Raw genomic sequence first — 25,008 nt, 5'->3', positions numbered from 1 at the left:
ATTTATGAAAGATGCTTCTAAAATGCTAAAGGATGTTACAGAAGGTTTGACGAATCTTAGCGGTATTGCTGCTAGTGTGACAAAAAGTCAATCAGAGCAGAAACTAGTAGCTCACATTTCCCCTGTGGCTACTTCTTTTGATTCTGACAGTGACATGGCAGCTGAATTCAAGAGAGTGGACATGAAGAAAAGAAAACCCTCATCGACACCTGCTCCATCTCCCAAGAAGTCAAGGACATAAAGAAAGAAACAACAGGCACTAAGAGAGCCCAGTGGTCCGAAGAAGAAACCAGAACCTAAGGCACCAGATACTCTTACATCGGAAGAGTTGATCAATGAAATCACACAAGAAGGTAACCTTAGTAATGTGAATAAACTTTATCATTCTTTCAAGGATTTAGATAAGGATACTATAGAGGAAAGCATTATTTTACATCTAGATATATACAAGAAAGTTCTTATTGAGGTTGTAGATGATCTGCCAAATGATTTATAGTTAAGGTTAGAGGCTAAGAGAATGTCGGTAATGGAATTAGATAAGAAATTAAAAGTAGAGGCTCTAATTGTTGTGCATCCTGTTAATTCAAAATAGGAAATTGTTGATTTAATATCAGAGGAAAATAGAACAGTTTTTGTGAGTGGTCACTGACAGGTTAGCCTTATGGCAAGCAGAGTGAAAGAAATAGAAGATGAAATGACAAATAAGTGGGATGTATTTTTTATGGAAAGAGAAAAGAAAGAAAAGAAGGATAGACAGAAAATAGATAAATATTTTGCCAAGGTATATCAGAAGGATAAGGGTAAAGGAAAAATTGGTAGTGTACCTGATATCACAGTCAAGGATAACCTTCCTCCACCAGCATATGACACTCCACCAATAACTGCAGAGGCACTGACACAAACTAATAGTCAACCAGAAGAGAAGGCAGAGCAAATGATACAAGATGACACTAATCCAGAGTTTGAAATTATTTTTACCATGAATGTGGACACATGGGATTTTAACATTGTCATGGATAAGGAAACTACAGAGAAAAAGAGAGTTGAAGCTACAAATGTTGAGGTCTTTGAGTCACCGGTAAACACTGTTGACTCTTAGCAGAATATTAAGGAGACAACTGAAGTTAAGAAAACAGATACCACCCCTGATGATACACAACTTAACATTGAGAAACTGGTAGAAGCACAAGCAGAAGTAGAAGCACAAACTGAAGCAGAAAAGGGACAAGAATAGAGTGTAGCTGAACCAACAGTCAACAAGGCCGAAAGTAAGAATGATGGTAAGGATGACAACAAAGTTGAAACAAAGAATGAGCATAAGGAAGAAACAGTGAATAAAGAAGAGGTCAGTGATGGAAACAAGATAGCAGAAGTGGCTAATGTGCAAGAATCCAGAGATGAGAAGAAACCAACTGCAGAACCTCACACTCTGCCTAGCACTTCCACTATGGATTACAGACCTACTAATGTGATAGATGTACTTTTGGATTCCATAAAGAGGATCATAGATTGCAACGCCTTAGCATTTAAGGCCATTGATGATACTTTACCTATTTTGGAAATGATTGCACCGGCATGTAAAGTTGATCATATTGATGGATCTTTAGGTAAATCAGACACATTGTGCAAATTCATTGCTTCAAATATTCTAACTGTGGATAAAATTAATGAAGAGACTGTTAAGGAAAGGGTGAACAAGGAGAAAGGTGAATTCTTTGATAAGACTATTAAGGATTGTACTGAGCATATTGATTCTTTGTTACCGGCACTTAATTCCACTATTTTGGAATATAAAGAATTGTATAAGGAAGCATGCAAGACTCACCATCTAACAGAGGACATTGATGAGGAGATAAAGAAAGCACAAAAAGAGATTGATGATATAGCAGATAACATGATAGGTTCTTCGGAACTTACTTCAGTTTTTTATCAAGAAATGATAGTTTTTGAAGAAAAGATTAAAAAATTAGAAAAAGAAAAAGCAAGGATAAGAATGAAGGCCTGGGAGATGAAAAAAAAACTTGGTCCTAGATTGGACAACCTTTTAACTCAGCAGATTGAGTTGTCTAAAGCAACAATTCAAGGAGAAAGATCACCAGATAAACATATGCATTATCTGACTGAGATGATCCAACAGATTGAAACCATTAATTCTGACAACACTAAATTTATGCAGAGTCTTAATCTGATTTTGGCAGATATCTTTCAGATTGTACACAACCGGTTACAGGCTATGAGGTACAATTTTGAACTCTTTGATTTTTTTTAATATCCCTTGTCATTGATGTCAAAGGGGGAGTAGTAGTGTGGGAGAAAAATGTACAGAAGGGATCATTTTCTCAAGGGGAGCACTCTTATTTTTGGACTTTATTTTTTGGATATCAGTTTTTGGATTTTTCTCATGAGTGTTGCCATCAATGCCAAAGGGGGATATTGTTGGCATTATACACTTAGATGAGAATAGTTGATGTTGTCATTGATGGCAACCAATTGGTAACATGGTTCACAGGTTACACCGGCACAGACATCATCTACCGGCACCGACAGGCACAACAAAGATTATTCTCACCGGCATCCATTCTACACCAGCAGAAGATCTTATTGGCCCTCCTAGCCGACATGGAAATTATATTGTTTTGTATTGTAATTATATTGTATAGCCAACATGATATTTTGTAAAGACTCATATATGTATAAGATCTTGTAGGTCATTTTGTAAGTAAGTGAAATGTGTATAGGTAATGAATGTAAGTGGTATATGAGAGTGAATATCTGTATATACACTATGATGTAATTATTTTATGAGCGAATAAGAGCATAGCAGAGCGAAGCAAGGTTTATGGAAGAGGTATCTAACAGAGCTTAAACCGGTATTGAATCCAACATTGCAAATGCTATTTCAGCAATACATTATCATTAGATTTAATCATCCAATTTTGTAGTCAGTGTGACTCCTTTTTGTGATTGAGCAGTGAGCTCTAGGTTGTTGGTCTTCCTGCATGTGTAGGCCCCTATTGTATAAGTAATATTTATTCATATTGGCCAGTGAGTAAATTTTGTGGGTCACAAATCCCACTGAGTTTTTTCCCCTATCGGGTTTCCTTGCCAAAAATATATGTGTTATGGTGTGCAGTGATGGTTATACTATTATTCACCCCCCCCCCCCTCTCAGTGTCTTTGGGAATGTTCAAGTATCTAACATTGATTTGTAACATCAATATCCAAGGCTTGTTGTTGGTTTGATAGTAATATGTTGAATATTTTTCATTTTATTAAGTTTTGAAGTCTGACTAGTTATAATTCAGACATAGGTTTATGTTTGAACACATAACTTGTTCTATATATATCGAAATTCTTTTTTTTTTTGTTAGAAAGAAGATATCAATACCTAGGGCATAGATATTTTTCAGAGTTTTTTTGAATTAGTTTCGTATTTTTCCCAATGCGTTGAACAGAGAAGTTCATGTTCGGTGAAAAACCAATATTACATACAATTAAAAAAACAAGAACATAATAAATTCACAATATAATAAAATTATACTCATTGGAAAGCTTGCTCTGAGCACTTCCATCTTATATTTTTGGTTTATCAAGATTATTTTATTTGAGCCTTGAACTAGAGGTTGGAAGGCCAAAATTTATCAGAATTCTGAAGAATTTGAGGAGAGATCTGAAAAAGGGCGGTTTGAATGAACAGGGGTTCAAGAGAATGGGGGTTCGATCGAACCCCCCTTCGCTCGAACCCCCTAGGAAAAACAATGATGTGTACTTTCACGTAACTGTCAGGTTCGAATGAACCCTACCTTTCGTAACGGCTGGCGTTTGTTCGAACCCAAGCTGACCCAAATTTCTAATTTTTTTAACAATTTAGTATGTCATATAAATATACATTTTTTTTTTCATTTTTTTACACACAAATGATCAAAACAATTTGCATTTTTGGATGAAAGAAGACATTTGAAAGTTTTTGAGGGCAATAATTTGAAGATATTTGAAGGTTATTTTAAAAGCATGGGGAACAAGAAGAGAAGGCAAAATAAGACTTCAAGGAATTATTCACCCGAAACGAAACAAAGATATCAAGAACAAAGAAGGCAAAGATATAATGATGCAAGTATGCATTTTTATTTTTATTTCTATTTAATTTAATATGTATTACATACCAAAAATTGTGTTTATTTTTTAGTATTATTTAATATTTTTTATCTAATATTTTTATGAAAATTATTTTAAATAATATTAATTAAATTAAATTAATTTAATTTATATAATAATTCTATCTTAATTCATTCTAAATGATGTTATTTTTATTAAATCAATTGGAAATAGTAGGATTAAAAATAATCTTGTTTGAATTTGAAATAATATGTGTATTTTACATTTTAAATTCTATTAACTAAAGCTTGTTGTGTAATTGACATTTTCTCCCCCCCCCCCTTAAGTCCATTTATAATAGATCATGGTTTTAATTTAAAATTTAGATCTTTAGGACCTCTCTCTTTCCCATTTATAATTTATAATTTAATTTAATTTAGATAGTCCATAAATATATAATTTAATTTAGATTTTGAAACCATGTGTCTTTATAGTTTAGCAAACACTTCAATTGGTGCTCTAAAATTAACAAACTTGTTTTTTGTGTCTTGAATAATATGCTCTTTTTGTTTTATCCTTAGAAAGGGGCCCGCCTCTCGAGTATCCCTTAAGGCCCGGTGAGAGGGAACGACCCAAAGTGGTAACAAGCTAAATCCAAGCTCTTCCAAACCACTATAAATAAAAGTGATTGTAATGAAAGTTGCAAGCAACGGGTGCTCGAATGGCATAGCAACGTTAACTCATCGAATCTATGCCCACCTGAACGGATGCCCTTACTAGACACCTTTTGTGTTAGAAGCCAAAAACCTTCTAGTTATTGGCGCAGGAGGTTGGACCTCTAAAGCGGCTCACATTCTTACGGTTCTTAGTAGAGATACAAAGTTCACCACAGGGAGTTTTCGTGGGGACTGGTGCTTGGCTGCCCCAGAGAAGTGAGTGTCATGGAGGGGAACTAGTGGGGTAAAGCACCTAAGTATCCGCTCTGAATTGCGTAGCTCGGGGTAACCCCCCAAGTGAGATTCAACAACTATTGTCCCATCCAGCCCTAGGATTTGTTCTTGCATGATCAAAAAAATCAAATACTTTTAAACAAACAAAGATTGTGTCTACTTTGTTTTCAAGTGTATGCAAAAATATTTCACATTATACTTGAGTCCCCTTAAAACCTATATTATGTGATACTAGGACCTATTATGTGATATTAGGACCTATTATATGCGATAATACCTATCTTAAATATGACATAATAGAACCTATTATGACATAATAGGTCTTATTATGACTTAAACATGACCACATATGCAAAAAAAATTCACATTATATACTTGAGTCTAGGCCTTAAGACATATATTATGAGATATTAGGGCCTATTATGTATGTGATATTAATGACCTATTATCGCATAATTTAGGTCCTAATATCACATACATAATAGGTCCTAATATTTGCATAATATAGGTCTTAAGGGGAGTCAAGTATATTGTGAAATGTTTTTGCATACGTGGTCATATTAAGTCATAATTAATAAGACATATTATGTCATAATAGGTTCTAACTTATGTCATATTTAAGACCTATTTAATCGCATGATAGGTCCTAATATCACATAATATACCTGTCTAAAGGGGAGTCAAGTATAATGTGAATTTTTTTTGCATACGTGGTCATATTAAGTAATAATAAGACCTATTATGTGATATTAGGACTTATTATGTGATTATAGGTCTTAAATATAACATAAATTTAGAACCTATTATGTCATAATAGGTTCTATTTATAGGACTTAATATGACCACATGTGCAAAAACATTTCACATTATACTCAAGAATCCCCTTAAGACCTATATTATGTAGAAGATAGGACCTATTACATGTGATATTAGGACCTTTAATGCAATAATAGGTCTTAAATATGACATAATAGTCCACCTATTATGACATAATATTTAGGTCTTATTATGAATTGAAAATTTGGTTTCAAATTATACTTGGAATTTCATTGCATTAAAAATATTCTCTGTCATCTTAAATCATGTGCAGAACGGGCTTAAGAAGAAGGGAGTTCTCAAGCGGGATTTGAGGCAAACAAACTTGTTGAAGAACATAGGGAGGAGCTTGCCCAAGTTGAACCAATGGAGGTCGAAGGAGAGGGGTTAGGCTCCTTACCTCCTACCACCGATATGGATGAGCAAATGAATTCAACCACAAAACCCTAGCCTAACAACAACAAAGATCCACCATAACATATGAAGATTACCTAAGACAGTGCAAATAAACAAAATCAAAAAGATTATACCATCACATGTCCACTAGGGTTTGAATCTCCATTCTTCCTATCTCCATTGATCATGCTTGATATATTTTCTCTCAGATTTTATGTGTGCACAAGAGCTCAAAAAAGAATGGAAATGTGGTTGATAGATTCATCGCATAAGATTAAGAGGTGTAAAGATAAATGGTCTGCTAGGATTAGAGGGTAGGTAGAAGAAATAATTAAATAATGAGAGGGTAGGTAGTGTAGGAATTAAGAGATGAATGACATGTGTCATGGGTAGAAAAGGCTAATGAATTAATTAAATAAATAAAGATTTATTTAATTAATCTAGATGAAATGGGATCAATTAAATAAATGAAATATTAATTTAATTTCGGGGAAGGACAATTTAAACAAATAAAAGTATTTATTTAAATGAGGAAAGGCTTAGAAGAGGATAAATGAATTAATTAAATATATAAATATTTATTTAATTAATAGAAGAATTAGGTTTAAATAATTAAATAAATAAAAATATTTATTTAATTAGAAAGGATAATTTTAGGTGTCTACATTTTGCCCCTCTTTGAGACAATGTAGCTTGTCGCGTTGGCTCGAAGAAGAAAAGATAAACTGATACAAAGTTTCCCCAAGATGGGAATGATATGCCCCCTCAAGAGATTGGATGAAAATGTTTGAAAAGATCACAGACAATCTCTCGATAAGAAAGAAAGGCTAGAAAGGACTGACAAGATAGGATAGAGTGACAAAGTCATGGGATAAAGAAGACTGACTCGAGAGACTAGGTCTAGGGTAATCTATAAGACAGACTACGAGGGAAAACATCCTCATTGTCATCCACACACCCAAGAGATCAAATTGAAGACAGAGCAGAGAGCAGAGCAGTTAGGAAAGATGGCATTGGTGCACAGATTCAACCGTGTTCGCTAATATCAGAGGCCAACAAATGGAGGAGAGCTAGTGAGTACCACAAAAACTCCTTGTACTTTGGTGTATTAATTGTTGTCATAAATGCATGTTAGGTAGGGCTAGAAAATGCTAAGTGGGGGAAAAAAAATGTTAAGGCATGTCTGTGTTGGTGCCAAGCACGTCTGGGAAGGATATGCACGTTTGTGTTTAGTTGAAACGCGTCTATGATTTGAAAGGCATGTGTGCCAAATGCGAGCGCGTCTATGTTGAGCAGGCACGCTTATGCAAAATAGAGTCACATCTGTGTGTTTCAGGTGCGTGTGTGCAAGGAAGGCACATTTGTGTAACTTTAAAGTGTGTTTGCATCTTCAAGGTCAAATCGACAGTTCTGTGATAAACATGATGTCGATTGGATAAGCTGCTGAGACGATACACCCAAACAGGTCCTCTAGGGAAGACTAGGATAACAGATAGGGCTGGGATTGAAAATTCTATGATAGAACATACATTACCAATCATGAAACTACTCAAGAAGATACACTCAAGCAGAGGCCCTAGGATAGGATAGAGCGAGGCACTTTGTGATGAACATGGAGTACCATAGAAATTGACAATTTTGTGATAAAACATACGTTGTCAATTAGATTAGGCTGAAATTGACAATTCTGTGATAGAACATACGTTGTCAATTGGATAAGCTACTCAAGAGGATGCACTCAAGTAGTTGCCCTAAAAGATAAGATAAAAGAAAAAATTTGTGATGAACAGGGAGTACTACTAGGATAGAGTGCCATATGATAAATATAAGTGTATATGGTGAAAATGGATACAATAATAACAATATTGAAAGGCTAAATGAATTCAACCACAAAACCCTAGCCTAACAATCAACAAAGATCCACCATAACATATGAAGATTACCTAAGACAATGCAAATCACATGAAATCACAAAGATTATACCATCACATGTCCAATAGGGTTTGAATCTCCATTCTTCCTATCTCCATTGATCTTGCTTGATATATTTGCTCTCAAATTTTAATATGCACAAGAGCTCAACAACGAACGGAATGTGGTTGCAAGTAGGATCGTAGTGTAGTCAAGTCCTCCAAATTGTTGATTAGGGCATTAGAATGCTTGATTAGGGTTTGATAATGAAGAAGGCATCTCCTTAAATAGAAGACACAATATGAAATGGAGGGATAAGATTGAGAGGTGTAAAAGGAGGTCGGCTAGGATTAGAGGGTAGGTATAAGAAATAGTAAAATAATGAAAGAGGTAGGTAGTGTAGGAATTAAGAGATGAATGACATGTGTCATGTGTAGAAAAAGATAATGAATTAATTAAATAAATAAATATTTATTTAATTAATAGTAGAAGTAGGACAATTAAATAAATAAAATATTTATTTAATTTAGGAAAGGGATAATTTAAATAAATAAATGTATTTATTTAAATGAGAAATAAGGCTAGAAGAGGATAAATGAATTAATTAAATAAATAAGGATTTATTTAATTAATAGAAGAATTAGGCTTAGATAATTAAATAAATAAAATATTTATTTAATTAGACATGACAATTTTGAGTGTCTACATTTTGCCCCTCTTTGAGACAATGCGGCTTGTCGCGTTGTTTCAAAGAAGATAAGATGAACTGATACAGAGTTGCCCCAAGATGGAAATGATATGCCCCCTCGAGAGATTGGATGAAAAAGTCTGGAAAGATTGCAGACAATCTCTCGATAAGAAAGAAAGGCTAGAATGGAATGGTCGGATAAAGTGACAGAGTCACGGGATGAGGAAGACTGACTCGAGAAATGAAGGCTAGGGCTAGGGTAGGCTATAAGATAGACCACGGGCAAAAGACATCCTCATTGTCATCTACACCCCCATGAGATCATAGTGCAGAGCGAGAAAAAAAGAGCAGCAGCAGTCAGCAGCGATGGCTTTCGTACATAGATTCGACCATGTTCGCCGATTTCAGAGACCAGCAGAGGCAGGAGAGCCGGTAAGTACCACCAAACCTCCTCGTACTTTGATGCATTTATTGTTGTCATTAATGCATACTAGGTAATGTAATAAATGCACGTTTATGTCAGGAAAGTGCGTTTGCATTTGAAAAGTATGAATTTGCATCTTCTAGGTCAAATCGGCGGTTCTATGATGAACATACGTTGTCGATTGGATAAGCTGCTGAGAGGATACACTCAAGCAGGTCCTCTAGGAAGACTAGGATAGATCAAGGCACTTTGTGATGAACAGTGAGTACCAAGATAAAGTACTTTGTGATGAACAGGGAGTACTGAGAAATATGAGCAGCACTTTGTGATGAACAGGGAGTGCAAATGTGAGTAACACTTTGTGATGAACAGGGAGTGTCACACACGTAGTACTTTGTGATGAACAGTGAGTACCACTAGGATAAATAGCAACACTTTGTGATGAACAGTGAGTGTCACTATAACTGACATGATTGAGTTGCTTGACTGCAGGAGTATTTGCCAATGCTAGAGTCAGGGGAGAGATTCCCATTGACCCAGAGGTTGCGACCGAAGTTGTCGTTCGAGGACCGAGCTGCCATCGAGGAGATGGGCTTGAGACATGTGTTGTATGTGCCTGAGTTTCGGGCAAACATGGGTTTGCTGACTGCGGTGGCTGAGAGATAGCACTCTGAGATGTGCACGTTCCATTTGATGATGGGGGAGATGACAGTCACCCTGGAGGATGTCTATAGGATTTTGCACATACCGATCGATGGAGAGCTGATTCCATATGATCGAGATGGAGACAGGGAGGCGTTGAGACGGGTATTCCAGGATTCCGGGTTGGAGATGAGAGCAGGGCACGTGGCATGGGATACCATGACCGCGACAGGTTTAGCTTTGCCAGCTGTGATCGGAGGAGCCACCAGTGGGTTCTTGTGTCCAGACAGAGCGACACGGGGGTTGGCAGTGGGTTGGGGAGGAGCACTGGAAATACTGGTGACTGAGCACACTAGATATGCATGGGGGCCATGTGTCTTGGCACATTTATACTATGAGCTTCACCAGTTCGTCTACCATGGATCAGTGGGACTGGGTTGTGGAGTGACACTGCTACAGGTGTGGGCATACGAGCATCTGCCTATCACACGGCCGATACACTTCAGGGGCAGAGGTCAGGGGCGGAGCTTTGTGCATCTCTATGATATGATTACTTCGCAGCCTCGGATTGGCAGGTTAGAGCACTGGAGGCGTGTGATAGATGACATTGATGTAGTCATCTGGAGGCCGTACCTGGGGTGCGAGGAGTGGGAGGATGACGCAGTGGAGCTGCCTTATACCTTCAGGAGAAGATATTTGATTGGGCAGATGCCTTACATACTGGAGAGACAGCTGGTAGACAGGATTGGTAGACAGTTTGGCAGGATCCAGAGGATGCCACGAGCCTCGGGTATGTATGCCCGTACAGTGAGGGATCAGGCACAGTTTGGACCGCTGTTGTCATATGATCAGGCAGTCACACAGCTGGCAGAGATGATGCCCCTTCCCTGGGACATGTGGCCTGAGATGGAGGATGCAGGTATGGATGCAGAGTATACAGCTTACTGGGCAGAGCATCCATTCCCTCGACTGACAGATCCAGGGGAGCTACTAGATGGAGAGGTAGGAGGAGATGATGATGATGATGGTGGGGGTGATGGGGGCAGAGGCCGACGGAGGCGGAGGGGAGTAGTTGGGGAGAGGAGGGTGGCACCTCGGAGAGAGGGTGGACAGGAGGGACAGGCCCAGGTGGTGAGGGGTCACGGTGGAGTGCCCCTGCAGGTACCAGCAGCACAGGGTCCTAGAGCACAGGGACATAGATAGGGACAGGTGCAGGGACAGGTGCCAGTACAGGCACCGAGACAGAGACAGGTACAGGGACCTAGGCATGTACCGAGATAGGTACCCGTTCAGGCACCAGTACAGGTACAGGGAGGGGTACAGGGGCAGGCACCCGCAGAGGGAGAGCCACGGGCAGAGGCAGAGGCAGAGGCAGAGGGGGTTGACCCAGTGGAGGCTGAGCTGCTGGATTTGAGGGAGATCTGCCAGGGCCAGGTAGATGAGATTCAGGATCTGGAGAGGGAGAGGGATCGGCTCAGGACCCAGCTCAGGGATACTGAGCGGGAGAGGGATCAGGCGATTCAGCGCTACACTGAGGCTGAGACAGCGCTGAGGGCAGGGAGGCAGGCGGCGGAGGACACAGGAGCAGGCTACGCATATGTGCTGCGAGCCGGAGAGGAGATCGCCTACTGGAGGGACCTGTATTATGGTGTCGTGCCAGTAGATCAGCGGGCGAGGAGCTTCCATAGATCATCGCGGACAGCGATGGCTATGGGAGGGAGCCGGAGGAGACAGACATCTAGTGGTGGGGTCATGGGTCCTCCACCACCACCAGATAGGCAGGGTGATCCTAGAGCGGGTCCTTCTAGAGCTCAGACTCCGTCGAGGCCAGGCGGCTCCGAGGGAGGGAGCTCATCATAGCCATAGAGGGCTCCCTTGTATCAGTATTTGTACCATTTTTTTGTATTGTAGACACCTACGGGTGATTTTGTAGCCATATGATTTTGACATCATTGTATCATGACACTTTATATATATATATGAGATGATTCATCTTTGTGGTATCTATATGCATGTGTACCTATGTGATGAGATGTTTTATGATGTATGCTTATGATATGGATGCAAATATGTATATGATGCAATGCAATATTTTTGTTCTTTTTGTTCGTTTATGTTTTATATGTGTATGGATGATGCAAATGTAAATATATGAAGTGCAGATGAATATGATAATGCAAATGTAAATTATGCTAACAGGTGTTGTGTGTAGGATGTGATGCAGTTGTGATATCTATATGTATGTATGAAATGCTTATATGTGGTAATGTAGGTGCAACTACATGAAATGCAAATATTTTTGGTGTGTCATACTCAGTCATGTGATAGCAGGCTACGCGGACTCGAGAAGGATGATGGAAGTCAATCAAGAAAGGGGGGATGAAAGACATAAGATATGAAAGTGAAAGAGCTTCTTGTGTGTTATCATCATTGAGCTTTATTATGGCAAGTAGGTTATGACAATCGAGGCATATGTTTGACCTAGAAAGTCATTGTACCTGTTTGCATGGAGATAAGACAGTCACAAACAAGGAATGCCCCAGTTCACACTAGACTCACAGTGTCCTCATATCCTTGGACAAGTCATAGCATTACTAAGAGATAATCCACAGACAGCAAATACAAATAGGTGACGATACCCCATCCTCGCCTTTCTAGTCAAAGACATCCTGGAGATAGAATCTCTAGTCAAAGACATCCTGGAAAAGCTAAAAGACGTGTCACCAAAAGATAAAATCAAAAGAAAACCAAGACTCGACACCAACATCCACTGTAGTCCTCAAGTTTAGTGTCTCTTGTCACTTGTATAAGTCTTATTTGATTATGGTCACAATGTTTACTTTCACAAAAATGATAGATAGCACTGAACCATATGTTGTCTGAGTTTGTTGAAAGATTTGATTTTGTTGAAGCCCATTGTTGCTACTGTGTCTCATCTGAAACTGACTGAACCCATGAAACTGATACTTTATTGCAGAGAAAATGAAGCTTTATTGCGGATCTGGTGATGCAAATTTTGCTTTATTGTGGATTGTGCGCGAATAGACTGAAGGAAGCTGGAAGAAACTGTACTCCTCGAAACATGTGATGTTCTCAGTTCCACACCCATTACTAGACGTAGGATTTGCCTTAGCCACAGATAGGATCTGATTTATTATGGATGGAAAGGGATGTGAAAAGGGAGATTATGGATGGCTAACCAATCTTAGGTAGATCAATAACAAGCCATGATGGGAATGGGTAAGTTTATTGTGGATGAATAGGTTGTGAGTGTGTGCAAAGTGAAGTGATGAAAGAGAATCCTGAAGGAGGGAGGAGCAAAGTCTCTATGCATGGTGCTGGTGACCCAGTTTTCACCATGGTACTTGCCCAGGGCACCACCGAAGTGGTTTTCACTATTGGACGAAATTATTTCTCTTTACTTTTTTTGATTTTTCAATTTTTTTGTGTCACAAGGCGCCTGTTTGCCAGGTTTTCACCAAGTAACGATTTTTTTTGTTTTATAATTTTTTTTGTATTTTTGAATTAGGATATTCCGAAGAGCTATGTGTAGAACCTGCGAAGGTGCATGCTATTGATAGGATCCTCCAAAGGTTCACCTTCTATAGTTGAGAGCTGATATACCCCAGATCCATATACTGCTGTGATGATGTAAGGACCAAGCCAGTTTGGTTCAAACTTGCCCTTCTTCTCTCTGTCTTGCTGATTCTTGGGGTTTTCTCTGAGGACCAAATCACCTACCTCAAATGTGCGAGGCTTGACCTTGTGATTGTAGCTGTGACTCATTCGCTATTGGTAAGCTTTAAGATGATTAAAAGCAGTTTGTCTCCATTCATCCAGCAGTTCTAGTTCTTGTAAGCGAGAGACCCTGTAATCTTCATTGTTGATGATGTTTCTCAAAGAGATCCATAAAGAAGGTAACTCGACCTCAATAGGCAAGATGGCTTCAGTGCCGTAGACAAGTGAGTAAGGTGTAGCTCCTGTAGGTGTGCGAACACTTGTACGGTAGGCCCAAAGTGCAGGATTGAGTTGGATATGCCAGTTACGGCCAGCGTCGTCGACTGTCTTTTTAAGGATTTTGAGAATTGTTTTGTTAGATGCCTCAGCTTGGCCATTACCTTGGGGGTAATTTGGTGTGGAGAAACGATGAGAGATATGGAAGCGGTCACAGAGTTCACGAACATCCTGATTTTTGAAGGGACGCCCGTTATCAGTAATAATGGAAGTAGGAATCCCGTATCGGCAAATGATGTAGTTCAGGATGAAGGTAGCAATTTGTTTCCCTGTAACTTGTGTGAGAGGCACGACCTCAATCCACTTTGTGGAATACTCTGTGGCTGTGATAATAAATTTATGACCATTGGAAGAAGGAGGGTGAATCTTGCCTATGAGATCGAGTCCCCACTGACAAAAGGGCCAAGGAGATGCGAGTGGTTGTAGTTCTTGTGCTGGTGCATGTATGAGGTCTCCATGAATTTGACACTGCTTACATTTCTTGACAAACTGATATGAGTCCTTTTCCATAGTAGGCCAGTAATATCTAGTCCTGATGAGTTTCTTGGCCAAGGTAGGACCACTAGTATGCGGACCACATATCCCTTCATGCACTTCTCGTAACTCAATCTGAGCTTCGTCACTCTCTAAACATCTAAGAAGGGTGCCATCTAGACCTCGTCGGTATAGGATATCAGCTAGAATGACATATCGAGAGGATTGGCGAATGAAAGTGCGGCGTTGGTTGTTTGATAGATCGGGAGGTAAGATATTGTCGCGAAGGTATGTGAATATGGAACCATATAACTGGGATTCAGGACCAACAACGCATATCATTTCAGTAGGAGTGATCTTGTATGAATGAATCAACAAATTATCTACCAAGAACTCATAGCAGGTCTCATTTTGTGGTAAATCAATGAGCGAAGCAATCGTAGCCATGGCATCTGCAGCACGATTCTGTTCTCTTGGTATCTGCTCAAAATCTATCTTTGTGAAGTGCTGTTTCAGATCATCTACCAGTTGTTTGTAAGGCGTTAATTTTTCGTCTTTTGTTTGGTAATCATCAATTGCTTGACGGATGACCAGTTGAGAATCCCCAAAAATGCGAAGTTCTTGGATCTTCCATTGAACGACAATTTTTAATCCAGTTGTTAATGCCTCATATTCCGCTATATTGTTGGTGCAAGGAAATGATAAGCGGTATGACTTTGGTATAGAATCGCCTTGGGGAGTTATAAAGAGAATACCCGCTCCTGCTCCATGCTGTGTGTATGAGCCATCAAAGTATAGTTGCCATGGCTTCACATGTGATATAGTTAAAATTGCTTCATCTGGAAATTCTGACTGTAGAGGAACATCATCTATCATGGGAGCATCTGCCAATTGATCTGCAATTGCTTGTCCTTTTATTGCTTTTCTGTCTACGTACTCGATGTCAAATTCACTCAGAATCATTACCCACTTGGCCAGCCGCCCAGTAAGTGTAGCTTTGTTGAGAAGATATTTTAGTGGATCAATTCTGGCAATCAACTTAGTCTTGTGAGTGAGCATATAATGGCGTAATTTTAGTGAAGCAAAGACCACAGCGAGACAGGCACGCTCGATTGGTGTGTAATTTAGCTCATATCCCACCAGTGTGCGACTGATATAGTATACTGCTTTTTCCTTGCCGTCAGGTATTTGTTGTGCTAAGAGTGCCCCCAGTGCTGTTGGAGTAGCTGAAATGTATAGTAACAGCGGTTGATCTGGAACTGGTGGCATCAGAACTGGTGGATTTAGAAGATAGTCTTTGAGCGTCTGGAAAGCCTGTTGACAGTTATCATCCCATTTGAACTTGATGTTTTTATGTAGCAGGTGCTGGAAAGGATTACACTTATCTGCAAGTTGTGCTATGAATCTTCATATAGACTGGAGTCTCCCTTGTAAGGATCGAAGTTGACTGATATTTCTGGGTGGCGGCATGTCCAAGATAGCCTTGACTTTTGCTGGATCCGCTTCAATTCCTCTTTTGGACACGATGAATCCTAGGAGCTTCCCAGAGGTTACTCCAAAGACACATTTCTTTGGATTTAATCTTACTTTGTATTTTTCCAGCCGATCAAAGACAACTGAAAGTATGTCCAAGTGTGTATCTCTGTCTATTGATTTTCCCAAGAGATCATCAACATAATCTTCCACTGTTATGTGCATGAGATTATGAAAAATAGTGGTCATCGCTCTTTGATAAGTAGCGCCTGCATTTTTCAGCCCAAAAGGCATGACATTCCAACAGAAGGTTCCCCATGGACAAGTGAATGATGTTTTATGTTGGTCTTCAGGCGCAATCCTGATTTGATTATATCCAGAAAATCCGTCCATTAAAGATAGCATTTCATGACCTGCTGTGAGATCAACGATCAAGTCAATGTTTGGTAATGGGAAGTCATCTTTCGGACAAGCTTTGTTGATGTCTCTGAAATCTGTACATATCCTTATGCTGCGATCTGGTTTACTGACCGGTACTAGATTGGAGATCCATTCGGGATAATCAATTGGGCGTATAAAACTGACATCCAATAATTTTTCCAGCTCCGCCTTGACTAGTAATGCCACTTGCGGGTGCATTTTCCTTAATTTCTGTTTTACTGGCTTTGCCCCCAGTTTGACTGTCAAATGATGCATTACCAGATCCGGATCTAATCCAGGCATATCAGTGTATGACCATGCAAAGTTGATTTGTCGTTCCTTGAAGAAGCTTATGAATTTTGCCCTCTCAGACTCTGTCAAGGATTGAGCCAGGAATATGTTGTGTGGAACCTCTTCAGTACCAATGTTTGTCTTTATAGTCTCCTCTACCAACATGGATGATTTTTCCTCATATGATGCTGGGAGAATGTCGAGCCTTCCATCTTCGGGTGCCTCAGAGAGGTTTTCGCCCTCAGATATGTCCTTTCTTTTTACTTTTTTGGAGTCAGATAGCGCCACAATGTGGTTTTCACCATAAGACCCTTGATTTGTTCTTATTTTCACATTTTTGCGACTAGAAGGCCCGACACCCTCACCAAAATATGCTATGTTGTTGAGTTCTATGGTGTATCCTGCTTTGTGGTCTCCAAGGGGAAGATCATCTCGTATGCCAAGATAGTCGATAATAGCTTCGTCATTTTGAAATGTATCAAATTGTGCTGGTCCTTCATGATCCCAGTCAATGAGTTGGGGGTGAACAAGGGGAAGTTCTTTAGTGTTTTCAGAGTTTGCAGGGCGAAGAGTGAAGATGTGGTTATATTCAGGTATGTCAAGACAATCGTCGAGGTCATCGATGGCACTCTCCTCATCAGTTTCGATCGCGAGCGAATCCAAATTATCGTCACTAGTAGCGCCTTCAGGGACAGGTGTCCCCATCCTATGCGATTTCAACCTAGGACCTTGAAACGAAGACTGTGCGGGATCCTTATGGGTTGGTTCTTGACCAACTCTGAACTTTTTGTAAAATTCCTCCTCTTTTGTGGGTTCATCTGGTTCTCTGAATGTCTCGGTGAGCTCATAGTCACTGGAGGATTTGTCTGAACCCCATTCCCACTCATTAGAATCTGTGGAATAGTAGTCCTCTTGTTGAATTTTGGCAACTTTGATTCGCAATGCCTCTTTTGTCCTTTTATTGTGTATCTTGGAATTCAGAAAACCAAGTCCCTTTGAGCGTTCCCTTCTTGTAGTTAACTCAGGTTGTAAGGGCTCCATGACGCCTTCTTTGCGTAACCCGAGAGGGCTTTTTCCATCATACCCGAATCTTTGCAGAATTTTGAAGCCTTTTCCATAGTTCTCACAGGGTATAATAATCTGATCTTGTGTGTCCTCTTCAACATCTTTGTAGAGCATTTTGTATAAATCCTCCTCTTCCAATTCGCCCCATCTTTGAAAGGTAGTAGGATCCCATTTGAGCGTCATGATGAATGTTTGCTTGTTAGGATGTGGCCTTCCAAATTCCTTTGGAGAGCTCATGACTTGTCGTAAATACATGGTCTGATTTAAAGTGTATTCTCCCATGCCTTTGTCTTGAAACTTGCTTCTAAGTTCACCTTGTTTGGATGTCGAAGGTTTTAATGACTCGGGGTCGATGTATGCCGAAGAAGGAACAACTTCACGATTACTGGGAATGATAGTCTCAGTATGTGATCTCAAGTTATTGCAATATATGAACGGATTTGGATCACCGTTGACTGTTACCTCGACTCCATTATGAGGAAATTTAATGCATTGGTGATAAGTCGATGGGAATGCCCTCATTTCATGAATCCAAGGACGTCCTAGCAATATATTATAAGTGAGATCTAAATCCAGGACCTGACAAACCACATCCTTTGTAACTGGCTCAATTCTTAGAGGTAAGGTGACCGTGCCCTTGGATGAGCATTCTTCATCATCATATGCCTTGATGGTAATTTGATTTTTTGAATTCACAGCTTTATCGGAATACCCCAATTGTTTAATGGTGCTCAATGTACAAATGTTTAGACCAGCTCCTCCATCTATCAGGACTCGCTTTATTCGATGCTTGTGTATGAAGGCTTCAATATGTAATGGTGCATTATGTGGCTGACTTATGGAGGCGTCATCAGCTTCTGTGAATGTGAGGGAGTGTGGAATGGAAAGGTATCCCACCATGGCTTGGAACTGGTCCACATTCATATCAGTAGGGACGGCAGTGTCTCTCAAGATTTTGTCAAGGATAGCTTTATGAGCAGGGGATATGCGTAGAAGCTCAAGAATGGAGATGAGCGTGGGTGTCTTCCCTAACTGTTCTACAAGGTCATACTCAGGCTTGATTGATGAAGAATTGGTATTCTTAGTTGAGGCACCTGGAAACGTAATCTTACCTCGACGAGTTGTAACATGACATTCAGAAGTAGACTCGGAGGAAGATCCCACACCCTTTAGGACAATCTTGGGTCTCTGAGAAGGATTCTCAGGATTTTTGTTCTTGATAGTAATAGTAGAAATATGATTTTCCATCGAGATGTGATTGATAGTAGAATCATAATTGTAAGGTGCTCTAGTGTAATTGGCTTGATCATCTGTGACTTTGCCTTTTCCTTTGTCGTGTTTTGGGAACGGTTCCTTAAACATCTCATGCTCTTGATTAGATGAATGTCCCTCAATCTCAATGTCACCTCTATCAATGAGATCTTGCACAATGTTCTTCAATCGATGGCAATTACTTATCTTATGACCCTTGCTCTTATGAAATTCACAATACTCATCATCATTCCACCAATTTGGTTTAACCTTTGGTTCATATGGAGGAAAATCCAGAACTGTGATCACCTTGTTTGCCACAAGCTTCTTGAAAACTGACTCAAGTGGTTCTCCCAATGGAGTGTACTTCCTTCGTGATCTGGAAGTTGTTTGAGTATTTACTTGATTGTTTGTAGAACTTGATCCAGAAAAGATAAACTTTGGTCTCACTGTATTGGCATCAACCACGCCATCATTAACTGTATTCTTGTTCTTGTTCCAAAACTTTGGTTTGTCCTTTCCTTTAAAGTCATCTTTGTTTTCTTTAAATATCTTGATAACTCCTTGTTCAATTAAGACCTTTTCTGTTGCTAGGCCTTTTTCAATAACATCCTTGAATGTAGACAAACAAGCTTTTCTGAGATCATAGCCAATAGCCTTGTTAACATTTTGTGTGAACATTTCCACCATTTGTTTCTGCGGGATTTTGCAAGAGCATCTGCTAGCTAAGTTTCTCCATCTTTGTAAAAATGTAGCAAAAGATTCGCCTTCCTTTTGTTTAGTATTGCACAAGGTAGTAACCGAGACATCTGTTTCTATGTTGTAGGAGAAATGCTGAATGAATGCCTCTGCCAAGTCACCCCATGACTTAATACCGGGAGGTAATTGAGAAAACCATTCCATAGCTTGATCGCCTAAGCTTTGTGGAAACAACCTCATCAAGTATGTTTCTTCTGCCGCTACCTCAATGCAGGCTGTGAAGAATTGTCTTATGTGTGCCTTGGGGTCTCCTCTCCCTCTATATTTGTCAAATTTTGGCATCACAAAGTGTGCAGGAAATGGGGGCATTGGAATGCTCTTATCAAAGGGATAAGGACATATATCTCTCATAGTGTATGTTGGTTTTGATGTACTCATGTCCTCCATCTTCTTTTGTAGATCTCTAATTTGTTGTTCCAAATTATTCTTGGGAGGAGATTGATTTCTTGTAGCATACCCCATGTTTGAAACACCCATTTGAGGAGGAGCTTGTTGCATGTATGGATGATACTGATCGTAGACATGTCCATATGGAGGTCTATATTGATGTGGCATATATGGAGCACTTGGCATAACTTCATGTTGAGGGACCCCATATCTATTTTGTGCATATATACCATATTCAATAGGCATTTCATTTTCCATTGTGTTGCCCCCAATTTTGACATGAGGTCTCCTTGTGTCAAAATTTTGGGGATGCCTTTGAGTATCTACTTGTTTTGATTGATCCATACCTTGAGCATGTAATTGTGCATATTTGTCTGCATAAGGCCTCCATGATGGTCTTTGAGTGTAAGTATCATACGTTTGAGCTTGTGTATGTGGGATTGCTGGTTTTTGAAGCAAAACTGATGGTGACTCAGGCATCATATTATTCGGTCCTCTATTTCCTCCACTATTTGGTCTCCTTTGATCCATGTTGGAGTGAGTTTGTTGCAAAGGTCGGTTTTCCATAAGTTGAGACATGTCAAAGTCATGAGGTATTTTAGCTCCACTTTGTGCCATCATGTGTAAGAAGTATTGTCTATCCCTCTTCATTATCTCTTCAACCAATCTATTGAAATGAGGATTCATTATGGATTCTTCTATATCTGCTGATTGTATTGAAAAGTTGTCCACATTGTCATTGTGTGTAGCATTGTTATTTGTAGTGTCTGCGTTTTCCACATTTGGATTGTTTCTATAAACATTCATGTCTGGTAATGTAGTGTGCTCAGGATTGTAGAATAAATCATTGTCATACTCATAAGAACTCATATTTGCGGACTCTTGAGCTTCTTTAGCTTTTCTCCTAGATTTTTGAAGACGGGTTTCAACCATGAACTAGGTATTTGACCAAGATGTGAGAGACTAGATGAAAAGTGAAAAGAGTATGGAAGACCAAGAGTTGTATGGAATGTAAATGAATCTTGAGGTGTACTTGCAATGTCCAAAATGTAAGACCAAGTAGGTAAGTAGTAGAGTAGGTATGACTTCCAAAGAGAGGATCGTTTCTCTTGATGAGGTAAGCTGACCTTGACCCTAAGTAAGACCAAATGAGACCCAAAGGTAAGAAACCTTGATGAGGGACCACTTAGCAAAGTGTAGTTGTATGTAGTGTGTTGACAAAGTATGATGAGGACAAGCAAGTGACCTTTTGACTCAAGTTTGGACAATTGTGAATGTAAAATGAGATGTGAAGCAATGGTAGACTATGTGAGACCCAAGGACAGGTTGAATGCTAGATGAAACCTGAAGAGACAACCTAGGAAGCTCAAGTATTCCGAAACTAATTTCTTTTGTTTGTTGGACTCTGAAATTTCCAATTTTGAACACAGACGCAACTTTATCCTTCACAGACGCAGTTTCCCGACACAGACGCTACTATGTTTAACCCAGACGCGCTTCTGCGATTTTTTTGTTGATGTTTGCTGGACTGTAAAGTTTTTTTGCCCTTCTGAACACAGACGCGACTGTATACTGCACAGACGTGATTCCCAGACACAAACGTGTCTCTGTTCGACACAGACGCCTCTAAAAAGACAGACGCTATTCTGCCCTTCACAGACGCACTTAGATTACGCAGACGCAGTTAAAACAGACACAGACGCGTTTCTTTAAACTTCGTACAATTTTTCCAATCTGTGAAGTTGTTTTGTTGTGACCAAATCCGACTGTTTGACTGTTTTTCGTGACAAGAGGACACAATGTTGATGACTCAATGTTTGCAAACTGTCTAGACTCCAAAAGTGTGTTGTTTGATGTAAAAAGTTTTGCATACACTTGAAGACACAAAAGACACAATGTTTTGTTGTTTGGTCTTGATTGTTTGAATGTTTAACATAAGTCAAGCACAATTCTTATGGCTGGCCAAGACAATAGTTGTTGATCCCACATGGGGTTTTACCCCCGAGGCTACGCTATTCAGAGCGGATACTTAGATGCTTGACCTCACTGGCTCCACCCTCGGCACTCACTTCTCAGGTCAGCCAAGCATCAGTCCCCATGAAAAATCCCCATGGCAAACTTTGTATCTCTACTAAGAACCGTATGTGTGTGGGCCGCTACCAGAGGTCCGACCTCCTGCCCCAACAACTAGAAGGATTTGGGCTTCTAAAACAAAAAGGTGCTAGTAAGGGCATCCGCTCGTGTGGCCATACATGCGGCACTTTCAGCTCTGTAAATACAGAAGGCTCCCAGCCGGTAGGGGTTACGCCCTACAAATGATCAAATAAATTTGATCAAACGGGTTTATGGGGAGACATAGTGTCAGTATGAACTAATCAGCACACGTTATCCATAGTTTTCACCATGAATACATTTGATTATAGTGGTTTGGATGAGGTGGGTTTTCCTCGCTACCACTTGGGTCGTTCTCTTCTCACTAGTAGTCCTAATGACCACACGGGAAGACAGGCCCTCTAAAGATTAAACAAAAAGAGCCTATTGCTCAAGACACAAAAGACAAAGATTCAATTTTAGTGCACCAATGGAAGTGTTTGCTAATCTATAAAAACAAGGCACACAACAAAATTACAAAACCCTAGCAAAGGCCCTGCAACAAAATTGTTAGTATTTTAGGTTGTTTCAAATGATAACCCCTTCCTGCAAGAACACAAGTTAGGTAAATTTTAGAAAACCCAAAAGACTTTGTGAAAAAGAGGCCTTCAACAAAAACGTTTTTTTTTTGCCTCCAAAGCAAGCTGCACAAACTTAGTTAGCTAGATCTGCAAGGGTTAGCCGAAAATAAACCAGATCTGAAACCCTAAGTATAAAATCCGAAAACCCGAATCAAAGAAAAATTTGAAAATTGCAAAACAGAAAGCACAGACGCAGTTATACCAGACACAAACGCGTCTGTATGACACAGACGCGGTTCTGTGATGCACAGACGCGCTCACAGAACGCAGACGTTTTTTCCGAACACAGACGCGAGCATATTCGACACAGACGCGTTTTCAATTCACAGACGCGGCTCCAGAAACCTGCACAATAAATTCTGGCAAAAACACAGACATGATTCACGATATTGCAGACGCTTCTGAAACACAAAAACGCGATCTGAACGCTCACAGACATGGAAAAACCTAAAATGTCGTCGAAAATTGTCCGATCTGCAACTTCAAAAATACAAAATCTGCAACAAAAATGTTAAATGCAAAGGGACAAGAGTCCCACCGGGTGTGCCAAAATGTATATGGTGAAAATGGATACAATAATAACAATATTGAAAGGCTAAATGAATTCAACCACAAAACCCTAGCCTAACAATCAACAAAGATCCACCATAACATATGAAGATTACCTAAGACAATGCAAATCACATGAAATCACAAAGATTATACCATCACATGTCCAATAGGGTTTGAATCTCCATTCTTCCTATCTCCATTGATCTTGCTTGATATATTTGCTCTCAGATTTTAATATGCACAAGAGCTCAACAACGAACGGAATGTGGTTGCAAGTAGGATCGTAGTGTAGTCAAGTCCTCCAAATTGTTGATTAGGGCATTAGAATGCTTGATTAGGGTTGGATAATGAAGAAGGCATCTCCTTAAATAGAAGACACAATATGAAATGGAGGGATAAGATTGAGAGGTGTAAAAGGAGGTCGGCTAGGATTAGAGGGTAGGTATAAGAAATAGTAAAATAATGAAAGAGGTAGGTAGTGTAGGAATTAAGAGATGAATGACATGTGTCATGTGTAGAAAAAGATAAAGAATTAATTAAATAAATAAAGATTTATTTAATTAATAGTAGAAGTAGGACAATTAAATAAATAAAATATTTATTTAATTTAGGAAAGGGATAATTTAAATAAATAAATGTATTTATTTAAATGAGAAATAAGGCTAGAAGAGGATAAATGAATTAATTAAATAAATAAGGATTTATTTAATTAATATAAGAATTAGGCTTAGATAATTAAATAAATAAAATATTTATTTAATTAGACATGACAATTTTGAGTGTCTACAATAAGTACTAGGATAAAAAAGTAGCACTTTGTGATGAATAGTGAGTACTACTAAGATTGAAATAGTTGATTTGCTTGGCTGTAGGAAGGCCTACCAATGTTGGAGTCACAGGAGAGATACCCTTTGCCTCAGGGATTACGACCAGAGTTGACATTGGAGGATAAAGTAGCAGTTGAGGCCATGGGATTATGATATATTATGTATATGCCTGAGTTTTGGGCGAACATGGGGTTGCTGACTACATTAGCCGAGAGATGGCACTCAAAGACATGTAAGTTTCATTTGTCGATGGGTGAGATGACAGTCACTTTAGAGGATATGTACATGATACTGCAGATATCGATCAATGGGGAGTTGGTTCCCTACAATCGAGAGGGAGATACAGAGGCCTTGAGATGAGTGTTCTAGGATCCAGGACTGGAGATGAGGGTAGGACATGTGGGCTAGAACACCATGACAGCTACAGGATTGGCTCTACCAGTGGTGTTGGCAGGAGTTATCAGTGGGTTTCTCTGTCCAGATAGGGAAACATGAGGGTTGGTTGTGGGATGGGGGAGGACTCTGGATACATTGGTGACTGAGCACACCGGGTTTGCATGGGGGCCGTGTCCACTAGAACACTTGTATTATGAGTTGCATCAGTTTGTGTATCATAGATTAGCGGGATTGGGATGTGGAGTGACATTATTGTAGTTATGGGCATATGAGCATCTTCCAGTTACATGACCGATAAACTCTAGAGGCAGGGGACATGGGTACAGTTATGTGCATTTGTATGATATGATTACTTCCCAGCCATGGATTGGGAGGCTAGAGTGTTGGCGCCGAGTGATTGATGAGATAGACAGTGTGGTATGGAGGCCTTACCGAGATTGTGAGG

The sequence above is a fragment of the Cryptomeria japonica genome, chromosome 10 (assembly GCF_030272615.1).
Source record: "Cryptomeria japonica chromosome 10, Sugi_1.0, whole genome shotgun sequence".
Taxonomy (NCBI): domain Eukaryota; kingdom Viridiplantae; phylum Streptophyta; class Pinopsida; order Cupressales; family Cupressaceae; genus Cryptomeria; species Cryptomeria japonica.
The sequence above is the reverse complement of the archived record's forward strand: the minus strand, read 5'-3'. Positions refer to the sequence as shown.